We start from the raw sequence: 15072 nt of genomic DNA, 5'->3' as shown, positions 1-15072 counted from the left end.
GTTGGGACCAGTTCGTGCTGGGACCAGTTCATGTCGGGACCAATTCGTGTTGGGACCAATTCGTTTCGGGACCAGTTCATGTCGGGACCAGTTCGTGTCGGGAACAGTTCGTGTCGGGACCAGTTCGTGTCGGGACCAGTTCGTGTTGGGACCAGTTCGTGCTGGGACCAATTCGTGTCGGGACCAGTTCATGTCGGGACCAATTCTTGTCGGGACCAGTTCGTGCCGGGACCAGTTCGTGCTGGGACCAGTTCGGCTTGGGACCAGTTCAGGTCGGGACCAGTTCGTGTTGGGACCAGTTCGTGTTGGGACCAGTTCATGTCGGGACCAGTTTGTGTTGGGACCAGTTCGTGCTGGGACCAGTGTGTGTTGGGACCAGTTCGTGTTGGGACCAGTTCGTGCTGGGACCAGTTCGTGTTGGGACCAGTTCATGTTGGGAGCAGTTCGTGTTGGGACCAGTTCGTGTTGGGACCAGTTCGTGCTGGGACCAGTTCGTGTTGGGACCAGTTCGTGCTTGGACCAGTTCGTGCTGGGACCAGTTCATGTCGGGACCAGTTCGTGCAGGGACCAGTTCGTGCTGGGACCAGTTCGTGTTGGGACCAGTTTGTCCTGGGACCAGTTCGTGCTGGGACCAGTTCGTGTTGGGACCAGTTCGTGTCGGGACCAGTTCGTGTCGGGACCAGTTCGTGCTGGGACCAGTTCGTGTTGGGACCAGTTCCTGTCGGGACCAGTTCGTGTTGGGACCAGTTCGTGTTGGGACCAGTTCGTGTTGGGACAAGTTCGTGTTGGGACAAGTTCGTGCTGGGACCAGTTCGTGCCGGGACCAGTTCGTGTTGGGACCAGTTCGTGTTGGGACCAGTTCGTGTCGGGACCAGTTCGTGCTGGGACCAGTTCGTGTTGGGACCAGTTCGTGTTGGGACCAATTCGTGTTGGGACCAGTTCGTGTCGGGACCAGTTCGTGCTGGGACCAGTTCGTGCTGGAACCAGTTCGTGTTGGGACCAGTTCGTGCTGGGACCAGTTCGTGTCGGGACCAGTTCGTGCTGGGACCAATTCGTGTTGGGACCAGTTCATGTCGGGACCAGTTCGTGCTGGGACCAGTTCGTGTCGGGACCAGTTCGTGCTAGGACCAGTTCGTGCTGGGACCAGTTCGTGTTGGGACCAGTTCGTTCTGGGACCAGTTCGTTCTGGGACCAGTTCGTGCTGGGACCAGTTCGTGTTGGGACCAGTTCGTGCTGGGACCAGTTCGTGTCGGGACCAGTTCGTGCTGGGACCAGTTCGTGCCGGGACCAGTTCGTGTTGGGACCAGTTCATGTCGGGACCAGTTCGTGTTGGGACCAATTCGTGTCGGGACCAGTTCGTGCTGGGACCAGTTCGTGTCGGGACCAGTTCGTGCAGGGACCAGTTCGTGCTGGGACCAGTTCGTGTTGGGACCAGTTTGTCCTGGGACCAGTTCGTGCTGGGACCAGTTCGTGTTGGGACCAGTTTGTCCTGGGACCAGTTCGTGCTGGGACCAGTTCGTGTTGGGACCAGTTCGTGTTGGGACCAGTTCGTGCTGGGACCAGTTCATGTCGGGACCAGTTCGTGCTGGGACCAGTTCGTGTCGGGACCAGTTCTTGCTAGGACCAGTTCGTGCTGGGACCAGTTCGTGTTGGGACCAATTCGTGTCGGGACCAGTTCGTGCTGGGACCAGTTCGTGTTGGGACCAGTTCGTGCTGGGACCAGTTCGTGCTGGGACCAGTTCGTGTTGGGACCAGTTCGTGCTGGGACCAGTTCGTGTTGGGACCAGTTCGTGCTAGGACCAGATCGTGCTGGGACTAGTTCGTGTTGGGATCAGTTTGTGTCGGGACCAGTTCGTGCTGGGACCAGTTCGTGCTGGGACCAGTTCATGTCGGGACCAGTTCGTGTTGGGACCAGTTCGTGCTGGGACCAGTTCATGTCGGGACCAATTCGTGTTGGGACCAATTCGTGTCGGGACCAGTTCGTGTTGGGACCAGTTCGTGTTGGGACCAGTTCGTGCTGGGACCAGTTCTTGTCGGGACCAGTTCGTACTGGGACCAGTTCGTGTCGGGACCAGTTCGTGTTGGGACCAGTTCGTGTTGGGACCAGTTCGTGCTGGGACCAGTTCGTGTCGGGATCAGTTCGTGTCGGGACCAGTTCGTGCTGGGACCAGTTCGTGCTGGGACCAGTTCATGTCGGGACCAGTTCGTGTTGGGACCAGTTCGTGTTGGGACCAGTTCGTGCTGGGACCAGTTCTTGTCGGGACCAGTTCGTACTGGGACCAGTTCGTGTCGGGACCAGTTCGTGTCGGGACCAGTTCGTGTCGGGACCAGTTCATGTCGGGACCAGTTCGTGTTGGGACCAATTCGTGTCGGGACCAGTTCATGTCGGGACCAGTTCATGTCGGGACCAGTTAGTGTTGGGACCAGTTCGTGTTGGGACCAGTTCGTGTTGGGACCAGTTTATGTCGGGACCAGTTCATGTCGGGACCAGTTCGTGTCGGGACCAGTTCATGTCGGGACCAGTTCGTGTTGGGACCAGTTCATGTCGGGACCAGTTCGTGCTGGGACCAGTTCGTGTCGGGACCAGTTCGTGCTGGGACCAGTTCGTGTTGGGACCAGTTCGTGCTGGGACCAGTTCGTGTTGGGACCAGTTCATGTCGGGACCAGTTCGTGTTGGGAACAGTTCATGTCGGGACCAGTTCGTGTTGGGACCAGTTCATGTTGGGAGCAGTTCGTGTTGGGACCAGTTCATGTTGGGAGCAGTTCGTGTTGGGACCAGTTCATGTTGGGACCAGTTCGTGCTGGGACCAGTTCGTGTTGGGACCAGTTCGTGTTGGGACCAGTTCGTGCTGGGACCAGTTCGTGTTGGGACCAGTTCATGTCGGGACCAGTTCGTGTTGGGACCAGTTCATGTCGGGACCAGTTCGTGTTGGGACCAGTTCATGTTGGGAGCAGTTCGTGTTGGGACCAGTTCATGTTGGGAGCAGTTCGTGTTGGGACCAGTTCATGTCGGGACCAGTTCGTGCTGGGACCAGTTCGTGCTGGGACCAGTTCATGTTGGGAGCAGTTCGTGTTGGGACCAGTTCATGTCGGGACCAGTTCGTGCTGGGACCAGTTCGTGCTGGGACCAGTTCATGTTGGGAGCAGTTCGTGTTGGGACCAGTTCATGTTGGGAGCAGTTCGTGTTGGGACCAGTTCATGTTGGGAGCAGTTCGTGTTGGGACCAGTTCATGTCGGGACCAGTTCGTGTTGGGACCAGTTCATGTTGGGAGCAGTTCGTGTTGGGACCAGTTCATGTTGGGAGCAGTTCGTGTTGGGACCAGTTCATGTTGGGACCAATTCGTGTCGGGACCAGTTCGTGCTGGGACCAGTTCGTGTTGGGACCATTTTGTGCTGGGACCAGTTCGTGCTGGGACCAGTTCGTGTCGGGACCAGTTCGTGCTGGGACCAGTTCGTGTTGGGACCAGTTCGTGTCGGGACCAGTTCGTGTTGGGACCAGTTCGTGCTGGGAGCAGTTCGTGTTGGGACCAGTTCGTGCTGGGACCAATTCATGTCGGGACCAGTTCGTGCTGGGACCAGTTCATGTTGGGAGCAGTTCGTGTTGGGACCAGTTCATGTCGGGACCAGTTCGTGCTGGGACCAATTCGTGTCGGGACCAGTTCGTGCTGGGACCAATTCGTGTTGGGACCAGTTCGTGCTGGGACCAGTTCGTGCTGGGACCAGTTCGTGTTGGGACCAGTTCGTGCTGGGACCAGTTCGTGCTGGGACCAGTTCGTGTTGGGACCATTTTGTGCTGGGACCAGTTCGTGCTGGGACCAGTTCGTGTTGGGACCAGTTCGTGTCGGGACCAGTTCGTGTTGGGACCAGTTCATGTCGGGACCAGTTCGTGCTGGGACCAATTCGTGTCGGGACCAGTTCGTGCTGGGACCAGTTCGTGCTGGGACCAGTTCGTGTCGGGACCAGTTCGTGTCGGGACCAGTTCGTGTTGGGACCAGTTCGTGTCGGGACCAGTTCGTGTTGGGACCAGTTCGTGTTGGGACCAGTTCGTGCTGGGAGCAGTTCGTGTTGGGACCAGTTCGTGTCGGGACCAGTTCATGTCGGGACCAATTCGTGTCGGGACCAGTTCGTGCCGGGACCAGTTCATGTCGGGACCAATTCGTGTCGGGACCAGTTCATGTCGGGACCAGTTCGTGCTGGGACTAGTTCGTGCTGGGACCAGTTCGTGCTGGGACCAGTTCGTGCTGGGACCAGTTCGTGCTGGGACCAGTTTGTCCTGGGACCAGTTCGTGCTGGGACCAGTTCGTGTCGGGACCAGTTCGTGCTGGGACCAGTTCGTGTCGGGACCAGTTCGTGCTGGGACCAGTTCGTGCTGGGACCAGTTCGTGTCGGGACCAGTTCGTGCTGGGACCAGTTCGTGCTGGGACCAGTTCGTGTCGGGACCAGTTCGTGCTGGGACCAGTTCGTGCTGGGACCAGTTCGTGTCGGGACCAGTTCGTGCTGGGACCAGTTCGTGCTGGGACCAGTTCGTGTCGGGACCAGTTCGTGCTGGGACCAGTTCGTGCTGGGACCAGTTCGTGTCGGGACCAGTTCGTGCTGGGACCAGTTCGTGTCGGGACCAGTTCGTGCTGGGACCAGTTCGTGCTGGGACCAGTTCGTGTCGGGACCAGTTCGTGTCGGGACCAGTTCGTGCTGGGACCAGTTCGTGCTGGGACCAGTTCGTGCTGGGACCAGTTCGTGTCGGGACCAGTTCGTGTCGGGACCAGTTCGTGTTGGGACCAGTTCATGTTGGGACTGTGGACCAGTGGAACACAGTGTTCCCAGAACTGGACCCGACCAGTGGCCCCGGACTCGCCTGCGGCCCCGGACTCGCCTGCGGCCCCGGACTCGCCTGAGGTCCCGGACTCGCCTGCGGCCCCGGACTCGCCTGAGGCCCCGGACTCGCCTGCGGCCCCGGACTCGCCTGAGGCCCCGGACTCGCCTGTGGCCCCGGACTCGCCTGAGGCCCCGGACTCGCCTGAGGTCCCGGACTCGCCTGCGGCCCCGGACTCGCCTGAGGCCCCGGACTCGCCTGCGGCCCCGGACTCGCCTGAGGCCCCGGACTCGCCTGTGGCCCCGGACTCGCCTGAGGCCCCGGACTCGCCTGTGGCCCCGGACTCGCCTGCGGCCCCGGACTCGCCTGCGGCCCCGGACTCGCCTGTGGCCCCGGACTCGCCTGAGGCCCCGGACTCGCCTGAGGCCCCGGACTCGCCTGTGGCCCCGGACTCGCCTGAGGCCCCGGACTCGCCTGTGGCCCCGGACTCGCCTGAGGCCCCGGACTCGCCTGCGGCCCCGGACTCGCCTGAGGTCCCGGACTCGCCTGAGGCCCCGGACTCGCCTGCGGCCCCGGACTCGCCTGAGGCCCCGGACTCGCCTGAGGCCCCGGACTCGCCTGAGGCCCCGGACTCGCCTTAGGTCCCGGACTCGCCTGAGGTCCCGGACTCGCCTGAGGCCCCGGACTCGCCTGAGGCCCCGGACTCGCCTGTGGCCCCGGACTCGCCTGAGGCCCCGGACTCGCCTGAGGCCCCGGACTCGCCTGAGGTCCCGGACTCGCCTGAGGTCCCGGACTCGCCTGTGGCCCCGGACTCGCCTGAGGCCCCGGACTCGCCTGAGGTCCCGGACTCGCCTGAGGCCCCGGACTCGCCTGAGGCCCCGGACTCGCCTGCGGCCCCGGACTCGCCTGAGGCCCCGGACTCGCCTGCGGCCCCGGACTCGCCTGAGGCCCCGGACTCGCCTGAGGCCCCGGACTCGCCTGCGGCCCCGGACTCGCCTGCGGCCCCGGACTCGCCTGAGGCCCCGGACTCGCCTGCGGCCCCGGACTCGCCTGAGGCCCCGGACTCGCCTGTGGCCCCGGACTCGCCTGTGGCCCCGGACTCGCCTGTGGCCCCGGACTCGCCTGCGGCCCCGGACTCGCCTGAGGCCCCGGACTCGCCTGCGGCCCCGGACTCGCCTGAGGCCCCGGACTCGCCTGAGGCCCCGGACTCGCCTGTGGCCCCGGACTCGCCTGTGGCCCCGGACTCGCCTGAGGCCCCGGACTCGCCTGCGGCCCCGGACTCGCCTGCGGCCCCGGACTCGACTCCTGTCCGGGATAAACTGGCCCTCAGTGACCCTTGCAGCGATGAAATCCCCGCTCCTGCAGGACGAAGGATCTCTCCTCTGTTCTGATGAAGGAATTGCTTTCACCCTCCTGACTGAGCGGCTCAGATCTAATCTCAGCATCTCCCGGCCGGACCGACTAAATCAGCTTTGTCTCCTCTGGAGCCCAGAGCCTCAGCTTTGGTTTGGTGCAGCCTGATGCTCACCTCGCTACAGATCTCAGATCATTCAGAGAACGTATCGGTTGGAGGCAGCAGTCTGCTGCAGGGTGTCCAGACTGCATACAACACGCTCAGCCGTGTGAGTTTGGATTTGCTGATGAGATGATTTTAGGATGCTAGAGCCAACTGTAATGCAGCCTTATATCACCTGAATACTTAAGATGAAACCTGAAAATATCACAATGATAAATATATCTGATATAAGGAGACATGATGAAACAGATGAATCTGTTTAGCCTCAGCATAGCTGTGGATTAATCAGTTTCATCACATTTCATCATGTAAACACCTCCTTTGCAGCCTGCAGGAAGATAGGAGTTAAACCAGAAACTGTATCCCTTACAAATAAAGCCAGCTTGAAGAACGTAAACCCTTCCTGCTCCGTCTGCACATACGCAGGGTTTCCAGCGTTTCTATCCGTCCAGGAGGTTTACAGTCCAGACACAACATGTAGTGTTTATTCAGAGACTCTAGACCAGGGGTCGGCGAGCCGCATGCGGCTCTTTAGCGCCGCCCTAGTGGCTCCCTGGAGCTTTTCAAAAATGTTTTTAAAAAATGGAAAAAAATTTTTTTTGTTTTGATCTGGTTCTGTAGGAGGACAAACGTAACACAAACATTCTTAACGTTTTCCAGCGCTGTAAAAATGTGTAGAATAAATATTAAATTTTAACATTTCTGTCAAGGAAGATTTGCGTCATAGCCTGCGACACACGTAGCCGATCTATCAGCAGGGCGTGATGCCAGGCAGGTGGCGTTGTAAATAAACCGGGACTGTGTGATGGGACATGGATCCCAAAGGGACACACCACGTCTGCGTGGAAACGTCACGTCTGCATGGACACACCACGTCTGCATGGACACACCACGTCTGCGTGGAAACGTCACGTCTGCATGGAAACACCACGTCTGCATGGACACACCACGTCTGCATGGACACACCACGTCTGCGTGGAAACGTCACGTCTGCATGGAAACACCACGTCTGCATGGACACATCACGTCTGCATGGACACACCACGTCTGCGTGGAAACACCACGTCTGCATGGACACACCACGTCTGCATGGACACACCACGTCTGCATGGACACACCACGTCTGCGTGGAAACGTCACGTCTGCATGGAAACACCACGTCTGCATGGAAACACCACGTCTGCGTGGAAACGTCACGTCTGCATGGACACACCACGTCTGCATGGACACACCACGTCTGCGTGGAAACGTCACGTCTGCATGGAAACACCACGTCTGCATGGACACACCACGTCTGCATGGACACACCACGTCTGCGTGGAAACGTCACGTCTGCATGGAAACACCACGTCTGCATGGAAACACCACGTCTGCGTGGAAACGTCACGTCTGCATGGAAACATCACGTCTGCGTGGAAACGTCACGTCTGCATGGACACACCACGTCTGCATGGAAACACCACGTCTGCATGGAAACGTCACGTCTGCATGGAAACACCACGTCTGCGTGGAAGCGTCACGTCTGCATGGACACACCACGTCTGCGTGGAAACGTCACGTCTGCATGGACACACCACGTCTGCATGGAAACGTCACGTCTGCATGGACACACCACGTCTGCATGGACACACCACGTCTGCATGGAAACGTCACGTCTGCATGGAAACACCACGTCTGCGTGGAAACGTCACGTCTGCATGGACACACCACGTCTGCATGGAAACGTCACGTCTGCATGGAAACATCACGTCTGCGTGGAAACGTCACGTCTGCATGGACACACCACGTCTGCATGGAAACGTCACGTCTGCATGGACACACCACGTCTGCATGGACACACCACGTCTGCATGGAAACGTCACGTCTGCATGGAAACACCACGTCTGCGTGGAAGCGTCACGTCTGCATGGACACACCACGTCTGCGTGGAAACATCACGTCTGCGTGGAAACGTCACGTCTGCATGGAAACGTCACGTCTGCGTGGAAACGTCACGTCTGCATGGAAACGTCACGTCTGCGTGGAAACGTCACGTCTGCATGGAAACACCACGTCTGCGTGGAAACGTCACGTCTGCATGGAAACACCACGTCTGCGTGGAAACATCACGTCTGCGTGGAAACGTCACGTCTGCGTGGAAACGTCACGTCTGCATGGAAACACCACGTCTGCGTGGAAACACCACGTCTGCATGGAAACGTCACGTCTGCATGGAAACGCCACGTCTGCGTGGAAACACCACGTCTGCGTGGAAACATCACGTCTGCATGGAAACGTCACGTCTGCATGGAAACGTCACGTCTGCATGGAAACACCACGTCTGCGTGGAAACACCACATCTGCGTGGAAGCGTCACGTCTGCATGGACACATCACGTCTGCATGGAAACATAACGTGTGCATGGAAACATAACGTGTGCATGGAAACACCACGTCTGCATGGAAGCGTCACGTCTGCATGGACACACCACGTCTGCGTGGAAACATCACGTCTGCATGGAAACATCACGTCTGCATGGAAACATCACGTCTGCATGGAAACATCACGTCTGCATGGAAACATAACGTGTGCATGGAAATATAACGTGTGCATGGAAACACCACGTCTGCATGGAAACATCACGTCTGCATGGAAACATCACGTCTGCATGGAAACATAACGTGTGCATGGAAACATAACGTGTGCATGGAAACACCACGTCTGCATGGAAGCGTCACGTCTGCATGGACACACCACGTCTGCGTGGAAACGTCACGTCTGCATGGACACACCACGTCTGCATGGAAACATCACGTCTGCATGGAAACACCACGTCTGCGTGGAAACATCACGTCTGCATGGAAACACCACGTCTGCGTGGAAACGTCACGTCTGCATGGACACACCACGTCTGCGTGGAAACATCACGTCTGCATGGAAACACCACGTCTGCGTGGAAACGTCACGTCTGCATGGACACACCACGTCTGCGTGGAAACATCACGTCTGCATGGAAACACCACGTCTGCGTGGAAACGTCACGTCTGCATGGAAACACCACGTCTGCATGGAAACACCACGTCTGCATGGAAACACCACGTCTGCGTGGAAACATCACGTCTGCATGGAAACACCACGTCTGCATGGAAACACCACGTCTGCGTGGAAACATAACGTGTGCGTGGAAACATCACGTCTGCATGGAAACACCACGTCTGCATGGAAACACCACGTCTGCATGGAAACATAACGTGTGCGTGGAAACATCACGTCTGCGTGGAAACATAACGTCTGCGTGGAAACATAACGTCTGCGTGGAAACATCACGTCTGCATGGAAACATCACGTCTGCATGGAAACATCACGTCTGCATGGAAACATAACGTGTGCATGGAAATATAACGTGTGCATGGAAACACCACGTCTGCATGGAAACATCACGTCTGCATGGAAACATCACGTCTGCATGGAAACATAACGTGTGCATGGAAACATAACGTGTGCATGGAAACACCACGTCTGCATGGAAGCGTCACGTCTGCATGGACACACCACGTCTGCGTGGAAACGTCACGTCTGCATGGACACACCACGTCTGCATGGAAACATCACGTCTGCGTGGAAACACCACGTCTGCGTGGAAACATCACGTCTGCATGGAAACACCACGTCTGCGTGGAAACGTCACGTCTGCATGGACACACCACGTCTGCGTGGAAACATCACGTCTGCATGGAAACACCACGTCTGCGTGGAAACGTCACGTCTGCATGGACACACCACGTCTGCGTGGAAACATCACGTCTGCATGGAAACACCACGTCTGCGTGGAAACGTCACGTCTGCATGGAAACACCACGTCTGCATGGAAACACCACGTCTGCATGGAAACACCACGTCTGCGTGGAAACATAACGTGTGCGTGGAAACATCACGTCTGCATGGAAACACCACGTCTGCATGGAAACACCACGTCTGCGTGGAAACATAACGTGTGCGTGGAAACATCACGTCTGCATGGAAACACCACGTCTGCATGGAAACACCACGTCTGCATGGAAACATAACGTGTGCGTGGAAACATCACGTCTGCGTGGAAACATAACGTCTGCGTGGAAACATAACGTCTGCGTGGAAACATCACGTCTGCATGGAAACACCACGTCTGCCACAACGCTACTGCCACCACGCTACTGCCACCACGCTACTGCCACAACGCTACTGCCACCACGCTACTGCCACCACGCTACTGCCACAACGCTACTGCCACCACGCTACTGCCACAACGCTACTGCCACAACGCTACTGCCAACACGCTACTGCCACCACGCTACTGCCACCACGCTACTGCCACCACGCTACTGCCAACACGCTACTGCCACCACGCTACTGCCACCACACTACTGCCACCACGCTACTGCCACAACGCTACTGCCACCACGCTACTGCCACCACGCTACTGCCACCACGCTACTGCCACCACACTACTGCCACAACGCTACTGCCACCACGCTACTGCCACCACGCTACTGCCACCACGCTACTGCCACCACACTACTGCCACAACGCTACTGCCACAACGCTACTGCCACCACGCTACTGCCACCACGCTACTGCCACCACACTACTGCCACAACGCTACTGCCACCACGCTACTGCCACCACGCTACTGCCACCACGCTACTGCCACCACGCTACTGCCACAACGCTACTGCCACAACGCTACTGCCACAACGCTACTGCCACCACGCTACTGCCACCACGCTACTGCCACCACGCTACTGCCACAACGCTACTGCCACAACGCTACTGCCACAACGCTACTGCCACAACGCTACTGCCACAACGCTACTGCCACCACGCTACTGCCACCACACTACTGCCACAACGCTACTGCCACCACGCTACTGCCACCACACTACTGCCACCACGCTACTGCCACAACGCTACTGCCACCACGCTACTGCCACCACACTACTGCCACAACGCTACTGCCACCACGCTACTGCCACAACGCTACTGCCACCACACTACTGCCACCACGCTACTGCCACCACACTACTGCCACAACGCTACTGCCACAACGCTACTGCCACAACGCTACTGCCACAACGCTACTGCCAACACGCTACTGCCACCACGCTACTGCCACAACGCTACTGCCACAACGCTACTGCCACCACGCTACTGCCACAACGCTACTGCCACCACGCTACTGCCACAACGCTACTGCCAACACGCTACTGCCACCACGCTACTGCCAACACACTACTGCCACAACGCTACTGCCACCACACTACTGCCACAACGCTACTGCCACCACGCTACTGCCAACACACTACTGCCACAACGCTACTGCCACCACACTACTGCCACAACGCTACTGCCAACACGCTACTGCCACCACGCTACTGCCAACACACTACTGCCACAACGCTACTGCCACCACACTACTGCCACAACGCTACTGCCACCACGCTACTGCCACAACGCTACTGCCACCACGCTACTGCCACAACGCTACTGCCACCACGCTACTGCCACCACGCTACTGCCACCACACTACTGCCACAACGCTACTGCCACCACACTACTGCCACCACGCTACTGCCACCACGCTACTGCCACCACGCTACTGCCACCACGCTACTGCCACAACGCTACTGCCACCACACTACTGCCACCACACTACTGCCAACACACTACTGCCACAACGCTACTGCCACCACGCTACTGCCACCACGCTACTGCCACCACACTACTGCCACAACGCTACTGCCACCACACTACTGCCACAACGCTACTGCCAACACGCTACTGCCACCACGCTACTGCCAACACACTACTGCCACAACGCTACTGCCACCACGCTACTGCCACCACGCTACTGCCACCACACTACTGCCACAACGCTACTGCCACCACACTACTGCCACAACGCTACTGCCACCACGCTACTGCCACCACGCTACTGCCACCACGCTACTGCCACAACGCTACTGCCACCACGCTACTGCCACCACGCTACTGCCACCACGCTACTGCCACCACACTACTGCCACAACGCTACTGCCACCACGCTACTGCCACAACGCTACTGCCACCACACTACTGCCACAACGCTACTGCCACCACACTACTGCCACAACGCTACTGCCACCACACTACTGCCACCACGCTACTGCCACCACACTACTGCCACCACGCTACTGCCACAACGCTACTGCCACCACGCTACTGCCACCACACTACTGCCACAACGCTACTGCCACCACGCTACTGCCACAACGCTACTGCCACCACACTACTGCCACAACGCTACTGCCACCACACTACTGCCACAACGCTACTGCCACCACACTACTGCCACCACGCTACTGCCACAACGCTACTGCCACCACACTACTGCCACAACGCTACTGCCACCACGCTACTGCCACCACGCTACTGCCACAACGCTACTGCCACCACGCTACTGCCACAACGCTACTGCCACAACGCTACTGCCACCACACTACTGCCACAACGCTACTGCCACCACACTACTGCCACCACACTACTGCCACAACGCTACTGCCACCACACTACTGCCACCACACTACTGCCACCACACTACTGCCACAACGCTACTGCCACCACGCTACTGCCACAACGCTACTGCCACCACGCTACTGCCACAACGCTACTGCCACCACGCTACTGCCACCACGCTACTGCCACAACGCTACTGCCACAACGCTACTGCCACCACGCTACTGCCACAACGCTACTGCCACCACGCTACTGCCACAACGCTACTGCCACAACGCTACTGCCACCACACTACTGCCACCACACTACTGCCACAACGCTACTGCCACCACACTACTGCCACCACACTACTGCCACAACGCTACTGCCACAACGCTACTGCCACCACACTACTGCCACCACACTACTGCCACCACACTACTGCCACCACACTACTGCCACCACACTACTGCCACAACGCTACTGCCACCACACTACTGCCACCACACTACTGCCACAACGCTACTGCCACCACACTACTGCCACCACGCTACTGCCACAACGCTACTGCCACAACGCTACTGCCACAACGCTACTGCCACCACACTACTGCCACCACACTACTGCCACAACGCTACTGCCACAACGCTACTGCCACAACGCTACTGCCACAACGCTACTGCCACCACACTACTGCCACAACGCTACTGCCACCACACTACTGCCACCACACTACTGCCACAACGCTACTGCCACCACGCTACTGCCACAACGCTACTGCCACCACACTACTGCCACCACACTACTGCCACCACACTACTGCCACAACGCTACTGCCACCACGCTACTGCCACAACGCTACTGCCACCACACTACTGCCACCACACTACTGCCACAACGCTACTGCCACCACACTACTGCCACCACACTACTGCCACAACGCTACTGCCACCACACTACTGCCACCACGCTACTGCCACAACGCTACTGCCACAACGCTACTGCCACAACGCTACTGCCACCACACTACTGCCACCACACTACTGCCACAACGCTACTGCCACAACGCTACTGCCACAACGCTACTGCCACAACGCTACTGCCACCACACTACTGCCACAACGCTACTGCCACCACACTACTGCCACCACACTACTGCCACAACGCTACTGCCACCACGCTACTGCCACAACGCTACTGCCACCACACTACTGCCACCACACTACTGCCACCACACTACTGCCACAACGCTACTGCCACCACGCTACTGCCACAACGCTACTGCCACAACGCTACTGCCACCACACTACTGCCACAACGCTACTGCCACCACACTACTGCCACCACACTACTGCCACCACACTACTGCCACAACGCTACTGCCACCACGCTACTGCCACAACGCTACTGCCACCACGCTACTGCCACAACGCTACTGCCACCACGCTACTGCCACCACGCTACTGCCACAACGCTACTGCCACAACGCTACTGCCACCACGCTACTGCCACAACGCTACTGCCACCACGCTACTGCCACAACGCTACTGCCACAACGCTACTGCCACCACACTACTGCCACCACACTACTGCCACCACACTACTGCCACCACACTACTGCCACAACGTTGTTAGTAAATAAACCTGCAGACGACATGCAGAACATACAGAGTGGAACGTGTTCAGAGAAGACTGATCATGCCAATGTGACCCCGCCCACACAAAGGTGAAAGGAAGTCCAGGAGAAACCTGTGGCCCAGACAGCCGGCAGCCGTCCCCAAGCACAGACCCTAAATACCCTAGTCTGGAGCCAGCCAGGATTTTCTAACTGTAGGTGTCTCTGTAGATTCTGTTGTGATATTTAGGTTTTGTGTGATTCTACACGTGATGGGGACGCAGCCTGCATCATGGAGCATCATCCTGCTGGAACTTTCATCATAAGATGCTACGCTGTGCTCACAAACGGATGGACATGGCGGCAGTGGTGATTCAACCATGCCACCTTGGTACTAAGGTTCCAAAGTGGGAAAAAAGCCCCCCCCCCCCACCACCACCATTCAACCAGCAGCAGCCTGGACGTTGATCTGAGGCAGCATGGATCCATGTTGTCATGGTTTCCAGTAGATTCTGATCCCACCATCATCTGCTGCTCGCTGGATGTTCTTCACATCATTCTCTGGAAACACTCAAACCAACAACCTTAATTCCCTTCCTTATTCATGCTGTCGTGTGACTGGCTGCTGAACAGGAAGTAGGA

At 58.0% G+C, this 15072-nt stretch overlaps 1 protein-coding gene across 1 annotated transcript in view; it reads right to left on the bottom strand.

Annotated features, from left to right (window-relative positions):
• LOC306770482 (double-stranded RNA-specific editase B2-like) overlaps positions 1 to 15072 on the bottom strand; it is a gene marked incomplete at both ends in the record, with an annotated part of 389789 nt that overhangs the window by 78336 nt on the left and 296381 nt on the right. The window lies entirely within an intron of this gene.

The sequence above is a fragment of the Telmatherina bonti genome, assembly GCF_933228915.1.
Source record: "Telmatherina bonti genome assembly, chromosome: 20".
NCBI lineage: Eukaryota > Metazoa > Chordata > Actinopteri > Atheriniformes > Telmatherinidae > Telmatherina > Telmatherina bonti.
This window is presented reverse-complemented; position numbering and strand designations above follow the sequence as displayed.